Source organism: Danio rerio, chromosome 4, assembly GCF_052040795.2.
Source record: "Danio rerio strain M-AB ecotype USA chromosome 4, GRCz13ab, whole genome shotgun sequence".
NCBI lineage: Eukaryota > Metazoa > Chordata > Actinopteri > Cypriniformes > Danionidae > Danio > Danio rerio.
The window spans coordinates 36,039,151-36,054,552 of NC_141024.2; the positions used below are offsets into that span (position 1 = coordinate 36,039,151).

At 41.9% G+C, this 15,402-nt stretch overlaps 1 non-coding gene across 1 annotated transcript; it reads right to left on the reverse strand.

Annotated features, from left to right (window-relative positions):
- Positions 1-13,051: 13,051 nt before the first annotated feature.
- Positions 13,052-13,125, reverse strand: trnat-ugu (transfer RNA threonine (anticodon UGU)). Its single transcript has one exon. It is a non-coding gene; the product is annotated as a tRNA-Thr (tRNA).
- Positions 13,126-15,402: the final 2,277 nt, after the last annotated feature.

Genomic DNA, 15,402 nt, shown 5'->3' on the forward strand with positions numbered 1-15,402 from the left:
AACATTTTAAAACAAAAGCGCACTTATAAGTTTTATAGAAGTGTATATATATATATATATATATATATATATATATATATATATATATAAAGAGAGATATGTGCAAGTTGGTTTGTGCATAAGTATGTAATATGTGCAAGTTAGTACAATAAACAGTGGCATAAACAGTAAACATTACACATCAAATGTATACAGTAAAAGTTAAAATATAAACAAAATAAAATATAAACAAAATACTTTAAACATTTATAAACAAATCACACTTTTAACTATGTACAGCTGTGCATATAAGTTGCATAAGTGTATGTACACTCTGAAACAAAAACAAAAAAACTACAAATTTGTGTAGTCGCCATATGGCGAGGGGCTGTGTTGGGTTGTATGTGCTGCTGGTGGATTGTACTCTCCAAGTGGTCTTCTTGTGGGTAAGCGGTCGTATGAGTAATGGTTTGGAAATGGTGGGTGGGGTGATGGAGGAGGCATGTGACCACGGCTTCCCGAACCTACAATATGCTGCACCAGCATTTCAATGTTTGTATTCAGGCGGTAGATGGTTGATGACCACTTGCTCATCATCTGAACAAACTCGTTGTCAGAAGACTCGAGTTGCTGAAGAAGGCGTCTTTTCAGTTCCAGGTCCTCCTGAGCAAGGGCATCAGATGAGAGCTTGCGCTTTAACCTTTCGGTTCTGTGCCCGCTGAGAGTGGCATCAAGTCTCTGGCGACGATGACCACTTACTGCGGACGGAGAACCCTCTGTAACACTTTCTCCAGCAGAAATTGACATCCCTGTAGATGACTGTTCTGAGACTTCTGAACCAATGCAAGAAGTCTCTATGCCTTCCGACAAAGCAACTGTTGCTGGAGATCCTCCCCAAACCGACTCACAAAGCTCAAAGAAGAGTAGGACCACCCGTCCATGCCCACTTTTCCGGCCACAATCAACAGCTTGCCGATAACGGAGGCGTATTGATTTCAGTTTTGTTGTCACGTGACCTATAAGCACAAAACACAAACCAATTGAATAAGGGCAGATAATAAATAAATACACATTTAAATAAATACAAAATATTACATAGCAAGCATTAAATAAATAAAAACACACACTTACACAAACTGGTTAAATTTGTTCTTTTACATTGTTTTCCAGAACAATGTAAAATACCCATACTGTAAGCATGAGATTAGAGAATAGTATATTTCTCATATTTACCATTAATATATTTATACAATAGAAATCACACGACAGTGTGTGTGCAGTCTACATTTCAAAGCAAAAAGACTTAAAATCGTTTTGATGTTTCTAATATTGGACTATAATAATTATTAAAACAAACACATACTGATACAAACAAAGACACGTGGTCTAGCCCCTTTCTCCATCCCGACAACACAACAGATGTTTTGTTGCATAACTAATAGTTTTCCATTTAAATGTACATATGTTTGTCTGGATTTGTAGTATTTATAAGCCAAAACTAAAAACGAGTGAATAAACAACGTACCTTTTGTTATGTCCTCCTTTTTGTGAGGAAAATCTTTTCCCGTAGCCATGGCTTCCTCCGATGTCGGATAGTTCTCCAAAAATCGGTTGAGTATGTCGTTGTATTTAGTCTGACATGACTCCCAGTCGACATTTTCGATAACCATGGCCGTTTTATATTCATTTGTTACGTTTAGTAACAACTCGACCTCGTCGTCTGTCCACAAAAATACCTCTCTTGCTTTCTTTGCCATCGCGTTCATTATTCAAGCGGCGTTTGTTGACTAACAATAACCAAATGCCGAGCGAGACACATGCTTCCTGTTTATACTAGGACGCGCATGCCCAGAGTGCGCGAATGGTCACGTGATATACGTTTTTGGTGGCGTAGTGTGGACGGAGATAACTTCTAAAACGCTAGGTGAAACGCTAGTGTGGACGCGGATCGTTTTTGATCTAAAACGCCGTTTTCAAACTAAAACGCACTAGTGTAAACGGGGCCGCAGTGAGGAGAGGTGAGAAGAGTGCGCGACGATGCCTATTTGAGGACCGGGAGGGAGACGCAAGATTACCGGGAGATCATCACTCGTTTGCGGGCATCCGGAGACTCGCGAAACTTCCCGCCCTACTTATAATTCTCTCTTCATATAGCCGTAAGCCTATTACATATCCATAAAACACTGTGATATAACCATGATCGGATCGCTTTCTCACTGCAATTGAACCGCTCCAGGGTTTGTTTCAATCGAGCCGTGACCGCCTTATTCAGGCGATCTCGTAGCGATTACTTTGGCGTGGAACAGAGCGTGATTGCCCTGTTCACATATGCCAAACGAACCGCGCTAACTGGGAAACGAGACAGGTTCCGAAACAAAAGTGTAGGTGTGAAAGCACCCTTAGTAGAGGTTTCCCTGAAAAAGCAGGTACATCAATGTGTGTATAAACGGCCTGACAGGAAATAAAATATATTTTATAATCATATAAATAATTTTATAATTATTTAATAAAATAGTTCTTTAACTTAATTTGTCAAGAAAACTTTAGGGTATCAGGATCAATGATGATCATTATTTTATTTCAAGTCCTTAAGACTAATTTGAGTTAATATTTAGGTTATTCACTAAAATATATCGTTTAAATCGTTCATGGAGCTAAATGCAGTAAATAGTCTGTATAAAAAAGGTAGAAAATAAACCCAACAATCTGGCCTTTATAAACAAATTATTTAACAAAACATGATTACTGCAGTAAAAATATTTTAATAATGTTAATAATTTTAATAATTTAATATTTTAATATCTTTTAATAAGCATGATATATACAAGATAGAGAGGGCATGAAAAGTGAATTGTTTGTTTTGAAACTTTTGAATCGAAAGTTGTCCAATAATAAACTTGAAACACACGTGGTTGTTGTCATGTGGTGAACTCGGCCAATCATGTAATATCAGAGTCGTCATCGCAGTTCCAGCTGTCGCTCTTCAGACGCTGCACGGTCTGATTCAGTTGTCTGATCTTGGAGCGATGTCGCAGTACTTTGATGCCACATGTGACAGTCACGTGGCGTCGGCGCAGCATCAAGCCTAACAAAATTTCTAACCAGCATGCACCACTTTAAGACAGATTTCGATCTATCTGCGCAGCACTGCATAAAGTTGAACGCACCTTTTTCTGTTGTAAATGCCTAAAAACTAAAAACAAGATAAAACCCATGGTCTTCCAGCAGTCCGCTCAACTGAGACCTACAACACAAACACTGTACATTGAGGATATTTATAACAAGTTTCAAATATAGATGTATTGAATTACAAAAAGGACTTAATGTCAAAACCTCCAGGATAATTTCAGACTTCCTCATCTGATGTGGAGAGACCAGCATGTCTGAGCAGAGCCTTTAGGAGGCGGATCTCAAGTCTGGCCTTGATTTACTGGAGTTTGGTCAGAGTCAGTTGTTCCTTTGCCAGACGAAGCTCAGCTTCTGCCCTTTCTGTCTCTTTTTACAATTGTTGAAAGTGATTTAAAAATCAGTGCTTGCCATTCTTTGCAATTTTTTGGTTATTCTGTAATCATTGCAGGCATCACTAATAAATATTCTTAAAACAATCAATTAGTGACAGAACAAAGTTTTTTTTGTGAAGTTTATGTATAAACAAATTTCGAGAGGATCACGTGCTTATGATTGCTAGCAGCTGACCCGCATTATCCAATTCACTACGATCCAATCAGATGACTCCTAAACTACTATAAATACCCTGGGGTTTATTCCATTGCTATCTTCGTTTTGAAGAGGCAGCTTCACCGTAGCTAGCGCCGTTGAAAAACCTACTCTAAACCAGCATAGACAACCAAAGCATCTACAAGCTATCACCTACCAGCTATCACCTACCAGCTACAATCTACCAGCTACCATCTACAAATTACCAGCTATAATCTACAAGCTACTAGCTATAATTTACAAGCTACAATCTACAGCAACAACTGCAGCAACAACAACTGCAGCAACAACAACTACTACTTCAAAACAACTCCAACAATTGCATCAACGACTTCAACAAACATCAAACCTTCCACTTCAACGCATCTGCTGTGTCTTCAACCCTATTCTCCAGCAAATGACAGCCAAAAACTCCAAAGCCATTGCAATGAAACTGAACCATTACCTTTTTCCTAGCGGTGCACATGCTATGCACATGAAGGGAAGCTTTGCAAAATAACTTTACCAAACATTTAGACTAAAACATTTATAAATCTTTGAATAACAAGACTAGTGTAAACAATGATTTTAACTAAAGATACTCGCCTCTTGCCCGTCCACTGATCCATAACATCTAACAGCTTGTTTGCTGGAATGTTCAGCAGAGCAACAGCTCAAGTCATAAACAATGGTGAACTTGATCAACAAAATGGCCGCCGGGCTTTTTCACCTTTGGCACGCTTGACTGGCTCTCCTTTAAGCCAATAGCTGTAAGGAGAAGCGTCACCACCCAATAAGCTCTCTGGAGAAGGTCCTGCCCTCTCTCTTGACTCTGTTGCAAGTCTTATGAATGAATTTGGACCAGACAAGCTTGTGAATGAAGTTAAGATACCAACAAATGTTATTCATGGATTAAAGTAAAGCCAATTACTAACATTCCATTCACAGTTTTACTAAGTGGTGACACCGCCCTTGAAGTCTTATAGAGTTCAGAGTTTGATGTTAGCAATTAAAAAAAAAAAAATAAAAAAAAAATAAAAAATAAAAAAATAAATAAATTATACACAGAGCACTGGGGTCCAATTACACTAGACCAGTGACTCATTTACTCATACACTAGTGTCTTATGTAAGCTTATAATGGCAAGTCAGTTGGATGTGAAACAGCAACAAACAACTTCCTGATTGGCTGCTATGAATAGGCGGACATTTCTGACAACGGATCTTCAATAAACACTTCCAGGACCACCAGACAACCATACCCCTTATCCTCAGCTCTCCATCCAGTTGCCATTCTGTGGGGGGATGAATGCTCACCTCTACCATCCTTGCACGTAGCGACATCAAGCTATCAGACCATGCATTAATAAAAAGACCATGACATTTGGCTGCAGAACCTGACCCTCATCCAACCCATTACATTTTATATGCTCTTCAAATACAATCACACTCTACATAAAGGATGCATTTCCACTCACATAGCTCACATCCACGATGCCATATTTCTCAAATTGCTTGAATTGCATTGTCACCCTGATACTAACTTCTGATTCCTGATTTCAGATCTAACCCAAGGATCTAACCCGGGCGTTTCAGCTCTCCCTTCCTTAACCTTATTCTGCTCCAATCTACAATCTGCGACTACCGAACCTGCAACAGCGAATTCGTTAATCAAAAAGAATCGATAATAAACTCATGATAGTACTATTCTTGCCCCACTGTTCAGCGTTCTTCTATTAGTCCTATTGACATTGCGACTTGAGAATTCTCTAGCAAAAACCCTTGATTATTGGTCTCCGCTCCTCACAATTCTATATTCCTAGCATTAACAGCACCATTCCATCAGACGAATACTCGCTGAATTATCATGATATAGACCAAGCAATTTCGCTCATCAGTTTAGCTGGCCGCAATGCTTGGCTTGCAAAAATCGACATTTCATCCGCCTTTAAAATCATGCCAATTCACCCAGACTTCTGGCACCTTTTTAGCATTCATTGGCGCTCACAATTTTACTTTGCAGTCCGATAAACTTTCGGCTGCAAAAGTAGTCCTAAAATTTTCGATATGCTTAAGAAGCATTATGCTGGATTTTATCTAATAACTACGAAATCCCGCATATCATCCATCTCCTCAATGATTTTCTCCTTATTTCCCTACCTTCTCACCCCCAGCTAAACACCTATCGATCACCCAAAAGGTTTTCGAAAATCTAGGCATCCCCCTCGCAGAGGAGAAACAGCCGATCCCAGCACTTCCATAGAATTTCTGGGCATCAACTTAGATTTGAATAAATTTCAAGCATCCCTTCCCAAAGGAAAGATTGACCGTATAATCTCTTTATCTCAAATTTTCCTCGAGAAACCATCATGCACCAAACGCGAACTGCTATCTATTCTCGCGCATTTCAATTTCGCGATGCGCATAATTCCCCAAGGCCGCCCGTTTATTACTCACCTCCTTCAGCTCTCCTCCTCGGTCCCCGGTTTAGAAGATACCATATATCTTTCTAAACCCAGTCGCAATGAACTCAGCTTATGGATCTGCTTCCTTAAGCAATGGAACGGCTGTTCCTTTTTCTATAGCGACCTAATTTCTTCCCCGGTGGATATTAATTTATTCACTGACCCTGCCCCCTCAGTCGGGTTCGGCGGCTTTTATCAAGGTCACTGGTTTACTTCAACGTGGCCCCCGCAGATGCTCAGTCTACCCAGAAATCAGCAATCATCTGCACTTTCGAACTCTACCCCACAGTCGCAGCAGTGCTTTTATGGGTAGATGAATGGTCCGCCTCTAGCATTCTCGTTCATTGCGACAACGAAGCCACCGTTTATTGCATTAATAAAGGACGCTCGCACGCACTTCCAATTATGCCCTTACTAAGACGCCTCGTTTGGACGGCAGCCAAAAAGCAATTCATTATGACTGCTAGACATGTTCCAGTTTGCAAAAATCAAATTGCTGATTCTCTCTCTCTTTCTTTTCCAGAAATTTCGGCTCTTGGTACCAGAAGCAGACCAGCATCCAACACCTGTTCCACTCTATTCACAAATGATATTGCCATAAAACTTCCATATCTCTGATCCTTTACGCTGTCGCACCAAGGACCCTTGAGTCATATTCAGAAATGGCTATCACATCCAATTTCAATCCCGCAATACACCCCACTATATCTGATCTAACACTGCTGAATGCTGAAACACTCGCCTTTTTCATTAAGCAAAGCAAAACAGATCAGACAAGCAAAGGGCATTTTATTTACATATTTAACATTTTTTCCCCCACACAGCCATTCCAAACTCTCCTAGCCTTTCTCCATTCAAGGAGAGCAAAGGAGTCAGACCCACATGCCCCACTTTTTACTGATGACGCTAACCGTCCAGTAACCCGTTTTTGGTTTCAAAAACATCTGAAAGAAGTCCTTCGCCTTTCGGGCGTTTCCCCCGAATTGTATTCCAGCATTCATTTAGAATTGGTGCAGCCACCACAGCAGCTCACAAAGGTCTATCCTCGCACCAAATCCAGACCCTAGGCCGCTGGTCCTCCGATGCCTTCAAAGCTTACATTCGCCTCAGCCGATTCCACCTCAAGACAGCCCAGCTAGCCCTAATCAGCTAAATTCCAAACTCCAACTAGGGGTACGAGCTCGACCCTAAGTAGGCTGGAGTACGTGTGTGTGTGTGCTTGTGTATGGGTGCGCATGGGAACGTGTGAGGTTGCTCGCGCAGATACAGCGTGCGTTTGCACACGTATACATGCTTATTTGCACGTGGATATGTATATGGGTGTGGGCGTACGTCTAGGTATGCATATGCACGTGCAAGCAAATGAGTATGTGAGCCTATGGGCATTACATGTTGTGCAGCTTGCATGTATGCTATTAACTTTCCTTTCAATCTGCTATGCTCCTTCCCTCACCATGCTCTGACCCCTGCAGGGGTCCAATCTGAGCTTCTACTCTCGCGAGTCACCCCTAGCCCATCCCCGGCCACCCCTTCACTACCACCCCCAGTAAGAGCCTGCACTACCCCCTCCCTCTTCCCGACTCTTACTGCCCCCCCCCCTAGCTCTGACCCCCGCAGGGGTCGCGCTGAGCTTCGACTCTCGCAAGAGTCACCATTTGCGCCGCCCCACCCAGGCCATTAGAAATGGTATGTATGCGCATGTTATACGCATATATCCGATGTATACCTGTTCCGATGCGTGTGCATGCACATGCCGAAACAGGAATAGACGCACGTGCATGCTCACGCACGCAGGTTATTCCCTCTCTCCTTTTCTTCCTTTGGCGTCGAGTTCCTCCGCCCTCTCTTTTCTTCCTTTCTCATAGGCCATCAATCCTCAGCTCTAACTCCCGCAGGAGTGACTAAAACGAGCTTCGACTCTCGCAAGAGTCCCGGCCACCTCCTGCTGCAGTCTCCACCACCCCCTCCCTTTCCCAGACTTCAGCAGGGAAAATGCCCACAGCAGCTCTGACCCCCGCAGGGGTCGCTCCGAGCTTCGACTCTCGCAAGAGTCAATCACCACCCATGCCCGGCCCTTACCATGTAATAACCATATATATTCATATATATTTATATATGCATATATACTTCTATATTCTCCTTTTCTTCCTTCTGGCATTGAGATTCTCTGCCTGGCAATTATTTGCCCCTTCTTTCTTCCTTACAGCGTGAGTGCTTCCGCTACTTTTACCCTTCTCTGATCTTGCCCCTTATCTCCTTACCCTCCTATTTCCTCAATTCTTTTCCAGCGTTGAGTTCTCCGCTAACTGTCTTTCTTTCAGCGTCACTCTTTCGCTATGTTCTTCCTTACGCTTAGGCCCTCAATCCTCAGCTCTAGCTCCCGCAGGGGCGACTAAAACGACTTCAACTCCCGCCGGAGTTCAGGCCCTGGCCACCTCCCACCCTCTCATGCAAGAGTCTCCACCGCCCAAATCTTCCCGACTCTTGCTTGAGCAAACTAACCCCAGCTCCCACCCCCGCAGGGGTGTATATATTTGAGCCTTGACTCCCGCGGAGTCAATCCAGCCCTGCCCTCACCCCGCCTAGGCTCTAGCAGTCTACTTTGCTCTGCTCCCTTAGAAGCTTCTCTTCCTAAGCTATCAACGCTATATCCAGCAGCCGGATATGGCTTGTTACACCTGCTTTTTGGGGGGCTCTTCAATACGCGGCTGCTGTCCCGAGCTATTCAAAGGCATTTTTGGGGAGTTCTCGAGATCTACCTGAGCTCAAACTCCCCTCCCGCTTTGCAACGGGAGGGAGCCCTGGGCTCGAGGATCTCATGAGCTCAGGGCTCTCTCCCGGGACAGCATGCCAAACAAGCTTATAATTAATCATCAGCTAAGTGTGAACTCTTGAATTTTTCAATTTTGACAGCTTTTTGGGGATTATTTCATGAGGCCAAACTCTCAAAACCAAGATTGGATTAATTGATCAAGTTTAATTAATTTAATTATGTAATCCCTTATTATTTTTATTTTGAAAACCCCATTTTAAAAATTTCATCCAATCCGTTATGCAAAATCCTAGTGGATTACTTTCGAAAAAACTATAGTGAGATTTGCTAAAATCCCCAAAATATGGAAATTCAATTCACCTTTATTTGTATAGTGCATTTACAATGTAGATTGTGTCAAAGCAGTTTCACATAGAAGATCATAGTAAATTAAAACAGTGTCAGTTCAGATTTCAGAGTTTAAGTTCAGTTCAGTGTGTTTTAATAGTCACTACTGCGAGTTCAAACACTGAAGAGCAAATCCATCGATGCGCAGCTCTGCAGGGCCCGAACCATGCAATCCAGTGGCGACAGCGACGAGGAAAAAACCTTCACCAATTGACAAAAGCGAAAAATTTAAAAACCTTGAGAAAAACCAGGCTCAGTTGGGCACGACTATTTCTCCTATGGCCAAACGTCCTGTGCAGAGCTGCAGTTTAGGCGCCGGAGGCTGGAGAATGCTGGATCTCAACGAAGACTCTTCTGTCCCTGGAGCGTCACAGGAATCAGTCTCATGTAGAGGTCTGCATTCCCGCGGACCGATTTCTACGGCGCGGGTATACATTTCCGAATAAATCACGGGAGCGGTCGGTAACGGGTTTAGTTTGGGGCGGGAGCGGGCTGTCTAGCAATATCGCTTTCGACTCCCGAGTGAGCACGCTTATGTATGTGTGTAAATGAAATAGCGCGATGCTGTGTTTAGCTTGTTTGTTGCAGTGTGTGTGTGTATGTATGCGCACGCGCGAATGTGTGTGTGTGTGTGTGTGTGTGTGTGCGCGCGAATGAGAGATAGAGCTTTGCCTGTGTTTGTGCTTGGTGCTTATGAGTGTGTGTTAGAGGGCGCGCGCGAATGAGAAAGCTTTGTCTGTGTGTGTGTGCTTGGTGCTGTGCGTGTGTGTGTTTATACAGACAGCTTGTTATAGGCTGTCTGGACTGTATAACTGGGTGATTTTCGGTTTTGTTCTCCCCCCCCGCTCTTTAGTGGGATTGGGCGCGGCGGATAGAAAACAGGGCGGGTCGGGCAGCGGGACATCAAGTGCTTAATATAAGCGGGAGCGGTCGGGTTCCGGCTAAAACCTGGCGGGTGCGGGGGGAGCGGGATTCAAAATTTAGTCCCGCGCAGATCTCTAGTCTCATGCTCTCCACTCCTCCATGACCACCACAGCAGCTGCTCAGGATACGGCCTGGTCCAGGATTATGGAAACCTTGGGATCATCTTTTTGCTGGTCTTGGATTGCATCAGTGGCACTGCAAAGTCTCTGGGGGTTTCGGGATGAGTATCCCCAGGTGAAGATAGAGAATAAAGAGAATAAATAGTGTAGCTGCTGTTCACAGTGTTTATAAACAAGATGCAAAAACCTGCATGGGGCACATTCATGCATCATAACATTATGTGAGAGAATCGCTGATGAGTTGCCGATGCCAGTGCGATATTTGGAATAAAACATCTAAATATCTGGAGCTGTCGACAATTCAAATCATGCCGTCTAAAATGGGATTTAACTGAAAATAACATTGGCGATTGCCTACAGCCAATGAGAGAGCAGCATTCACTCTAGTGTGAATACCTGCAGGCCAGCAGGAGGTTGGGGGAGAAGTTAAAAGCGCTCATTTTCGGTTTATTTTGACCCAAGAAATGGAGGAAAAACTAGTGGAGGTTTGACAGCAGAACCTGTGTCTGTTTGATGTTTCATACAGAAAGTTAAAAAAGAAAGTTAAAGAGAAATAGCTAACTCCCTTCAAACCCAGGTGAGCAAATATGTACATTTTCTACCCCATTAAAGGCTTCTTTCTTGTTATGTAATTAATAACAAAATATATACTATGTGTTTTAGTAGACCTAACGCTAACTTTGTATCCCTCTAACTGCACGTTGAGTTGTGAAATATTCTGTAATAATTCTGTTTAAGAAAAGGAAATTGTTGGTCAAACAAAAGATAACATGTGTTGTTGTGACCACAAAAGAGGTTGTTTAACTCTGTTTGTTGCTCTATCCATTACGCCTCAAAGTTATATAATGTCATGATTCATTTCATTTAACTCATTTAACAGGCAGAGAAGGACACATTTGCTTGATCAAAAAAAAAAAAATGAATCAAGAAAAAAACAAAGCAACAACAAAAACAAGCATGTCAGGATGCAGAAAATGCAGACAAGATATACGTGGTCTTTTAGAGTCTAGACGATTATCTCTCAAACCTAACAGATATACTGGCCTCTATTCAAGATCAAAGCAAAATGTTTAAACTATGCTTAATCATGTGTTAAGTGTTTTTTGGAACCTCTATTTACATTACATTCAATCCCAGCACTTACCTGTAATATCTGAGCCGGCAGCGTCCAACAGAACGACAAAGAATAAAGCATTAAGGAGGCTTCTGAAATTCTTTAAAGAGCACACAAACATGCCGGTCGATTGAAGTCACACTGCAGATGGATATTATATCGAGTATCTACCCAGAGATGAAACCTCAGCATTATAACCAAGCAGTTGGAAACTTCTGGAAACTACATGCTACAAAGAATACTTCATCTGCGTTTGTTAAAGGAAGGATCAGTAAAGAGTAACTTACTGATGAACATGTCAGGATGGGTTTCTTCCTCCATTTCTCAAGTGTAAGTACGTGCGATTAAAGTTGCCTCATTTACTCTAGCTTGCAAATGTATTTAGTTGTGATTTGGGAATAAATTTACGAATAAATCGCGGGAGCGGTCGGTAATGGGTTTAATTTGGGACGGGAGCGGGCTGTCTAGCAATATCGTGAATATTGCTATGCGAATGAGACAGAGAGAGAGCTTTGCCTGTGTGTCTGCTTGGTGCTTGTGTGTATGTGTTAGTGCGCACACGCGCGTATGAGAGAGAGCTTTGTCTGGCTGTCTGGACTGTTTAACTGGGTGATTTTTGGTTGTTCTCCCCCGCTCTTTAGCGGGATCGGGCGCGGCGGGCAAAAAACGGGGTGGGTCGGGCACCAGGACAAGAAATTCTAAATATAAGCGGGAGCGGTCGGGTTCAGGCTAAAACCTGGCGGGTGCGGGCGGAAGCGGGAGCGTTGTCATCAGGAGGTGTGTGTGTTTGTGTGTGTTTGTGTGGCAGCTAAAATCCACGCCTACACTATCGATATCTATATTGCTGATTAGCTGTTGTGCATTTCACTCTCTGACTGAAGGCAGTCGACCAATCGCAACAGACTGTCATCGGTCCAATCGGCGCAGATTAGCTTCGCGCTAAGGAGGGGTTTGGGAACAAATGAATCACTGGACGATTCATACAGGTGTCGCTGAAATAATTAGGTAAAAATAAATGCAGATTATAAGACCATGAAAGTGTTTTTTGACCTTGCATGCATATTAGACTGTTGTTGGAAACCCTTACAACCAAGATATGACCCTATTTCATGTATAATAAGGGCTCTTTAAGTCATAAGTGTCATTGTAGATACCTAGTAGCTGAGCCTGCACTGTGCAAGGAAAGAAAGAAGCAAAACGGGATGGACAGACGCCTAAAATGTCGGAAAAGCCCCGCACCTGAGTCAGTAAAGAAAAAGGACATCGCTTACAACTCTGGTGGGACTCGAACCCAGAACCTTTGAATGCCTCCATTGACAGCCTAGACAGCCTCCTGTTTACTAGACAGGCACTTTGACCAGCTAGGCGCCAGGCACTGAAAAGAATGGTCAACTGTCAAGCCGGTTTTATATAGCTCTGAGGGAGGTAGCATTTAAACTTTGTGGCTCAATTTCTAGGCCTGAACTCCAGTGTGCTATCAATTGTGTGCTCCAGTGTGCTATCAATTTGCTCAGATACATGCTGTTGGCCATCAAAAAAGATTTAATATGTGCAAAAGTTCAATTGAATATTTATGGTCTACGTATCTGAGGAAAAGGCACTGCTGGGATTTGAACCCAGGATTTCCTGTTTACAAGACAGGCACTTTGACCAACTAAGCCACAGCGCCTGATGGTGATAAAAAGTGCTAATTGTTTGTATGAAAAAAGAAAAGAAAAACTATATAGTTGAAGCGCTGCATGTGTGAATGTCTCAACTTGAAATATTAAATTCCAATTTGTTATGTGTTACCACACCATGCATTATGAAGTCATCGCCCAGAGCCCACTTGAACGAGCAGCGCTTTTAAGATTTTGAGTTTTGTTAAGAAACTAACTGCTGAAGAGTTTGCTGCGAAAACACTCGCAATTCTGAAGAAGAAGCTTCTCTAGGACATGAACATTAGGCACTGTTAGGACTTGAACCCAGCATCTCCTGTTTACAAGAAAGGTACTTCGACCAACTAAGTACACTCTTATACATTTGCAAATCGTGTTTTGCCCATGTGAAACGTATTTTATGAAAATGTATTTGAAAATGCACGTGAAAATTTTTTGTGAATATAAATAAATGTTTTACGCGTGAATTTGGTTTTATGCACGTGAATTTGGCTACGCATGTGTACATCGTGTCTTTTGCATGAATTCCTTTTGAGACTAATCTGATTCCATACGAAAAGTCTAAAAAGAGGCAGACTGTCCCCTCTGAAAAGCTCCAATTGCCACCTAGACCACCAATGAGCTGTCCGTTGAGCCGCAGAGCCATAAAACACCATATTTTGAGGTTCTACGGCAGGGCTATTCAATTGGCGGCCCGTCAGCCGAACTTTTCTGTTGCACGGAAAAGTCATGACAACTTGCAAACTATGCACTAGTTTAAAGTTCCAAGTATGTACACCGAGACTAATACCCACACACATCAAATTAACTATAGCATATCAGGTCTTTTCCGCTTGCAAGTTTGTTATTTCTAATGTAAGAATGACAATATGTGCGCACAAGCAGGGCAACGCGCTTGCCTCTGTCTGGGCGCAAGCAGTAGAAAACATCTCATGGTGAGATTTGTGCGTGCCTTTCAGTGCAATGTAAACAAAATATATGTTACAAGAATTATTGGCAACACTTTCTTTTACAACCCGCAAAGTACCGCGTAAGTACAGTGAAATAACGGTGTACCTTTCTGTACGTATGGTATAAGTAAAATGAACGTACGTGTAGGTACAAGGGAACAAACTGTAATGCTTGGGTGAAAAGGGGGTAACAACTAGACATGCTACACGCAAAGTACCGTGTAAGTATATTAATTTTACAGTGTACTTTTCTATAAAGTGCAAAGGAACAAATGGGTAATGTGTGGGTAATAAGGGGGTAACAACCAGATATGCAATGCTTGGGTAATATGGGGGTAAGAACCAGACATGCAACACGCAAAGTACTTTGTAAGTAAATTAATTTTACAGTGTACTTTTCTATAAAGTGCAAAGGAACAAACGGGTAATGTTTGGGTAATAAGGGGGTAACAAGCAGATGTGCTACACGCAAAGTACCCCATAAGTATATTAAATTTACGGAGTACTTTTCTTTAAGTATTATATAAAGAACGATGCAAGGTTGGTCACAACCTAATGCAACCTGCAAACACCTGCTTAAGTACATTATTAATAGTACCCTTATTCAGTGCTTGGGTTTTTATAAGGGTTGTTTACTAAACAAAAGATTCACAACCCGTATTGTATATTGTTTGTATTTCAAATCTGCAATTCAATACAAATATATATTTTCATACACCACTTACCTTGTGAAAGCTTACACCATCACCAGCAATTTCTCAACAACACTATCAACAAATACTTTTGCATGATATACGGTCAGGGTTTAATGCCGATTACAACAGGCTTGCATTTTTACTGCTGTCTGCAGAACAGGGGGACCAACTGTTACATTTCAGTGAATGGCTGATGCTTTATTGAAAAATGTAGTGTGCAATTTTTCATTCAATCAATTAAAACTGCAGCTGTAGTTTTCTGTTCTTACTGTTCAAATATACACTTGTGCGTTGAAGTCCAGCTTGTTCCCTCCTTGTTCCCTGTAGTTATAAGGTAAATACAGCATTTGCGGGTTGTAAAATAAAGTGAAGCCTTGTTCCCTTTAGTTACAAAGTAATTAAATATGCTGTAACAGCATTAGCTGTTTCAAGTTCAAAGTACTTGTAAAAGTGCATATCATAATAAGCACAAGCAAAAACATCAATTTCATCAACTTCAATAACAATTATTTATTATTAACATTTATTAACAAACGCATAAACAAACTTTCTTACAAACTTTTATCACACAATTATTATAAACACTTGAACAGATGGAAAAAAAGCTGCTTAATTATTCACTCAATTGAAAGAAAGAAAAAAA